Consider the following 1,076-nt stretch of genomic DNA (forward strand, 5'->3'; position numbering starts at 1 on the left):
CACACAGAGCTATAGGAGGAATATATATATATATGAGGGTATATACACAGAGAGCCATAGCAGGAGTATATACACACACACACAGAGCTATAGGAGGAGTATATATATATATGAGGGTATATACACAGAGAGCCATAGCAGGAGTATACACACACACACACACAGAGCTATAGGAGGAGTATATATATATATGAGGGTATATACACAGAGAGCCATAGCAGGAGTATATACACACACACAGAGCTATAGGAGGAATATATATATATATATATATATATATATAGTAATTGAAAATGGATCGCATCACACAGAGGGCACTATGTGATTTGGCTTTCTTATCTATGTTCTCTGCTAAACGAGGTTGATACTCTAGGTAATAACTCTTTCAATTAAGTTACTTATTTGTAACGCTTTTTTGATGGACAAAGGCCTAGGCGGCACGTAATTGGTAATTGATACATATTGGTACATTGTGGCTTACGTACTGTTAACATGACCTCTCTCATTGCAAATACAGGAGATCCCCGTACTTGAGTGAGTTATATGCTTAAGTCCGTGATTTTTGTTTTTTTCTCTTTGATCATTATTATTATACATATATTTATGTTCTATATATCACTTTATTCTTCCCTTCCTTAGGGTTTCCTACACGGTTTTGGATATGCTTCATCTCGTTCTCACTGCACTATAAATACCACACTTGGGATGGATTTGTTATCTTTTCTCTCCTCTTTTCCTTTTCCTCTTTGCTCACTCCCATATTTATTTTCAACCCACTGTCCAGACCCCCTCAGTAGACTTCACACCAATAACCCCTCTCTAAGTTTTTTTGGTAATCCGAACAACGAAAGTCGAGGCGACACCATGAGTAAATACACTTATTATAACCCAGTCTTTACAAATGACCAATCCAAGTTAGTCCGTACATTTTATTTTACTCTGTTCTAGACACTTGTTGGGAGGCATGTCGTTCCTGACTCTAGCAGCCGCAGTTGCTGTAAAAGGATGATGCCGGATTCCAACCACTTACCTTGACAGCTGCAGAGCTACGGGTCCAACTGGATCAGAATAGCCGC

The sequence above is a fragment of the Xenopus tropicalis genome, chromosome 7, assembly GCF_000004195.4.
Source record: "Xenopus tropicalis strain Nigerian chromosome 7, UCB_Xtro_10.0, whole genome shotgun sequence".
Taxonomy (NCBI): Eukaryota; Metazoa; Chordata; class Amphibia; order Anura; family Pipidae; genus Xenopus; species Xenopus tropicalis.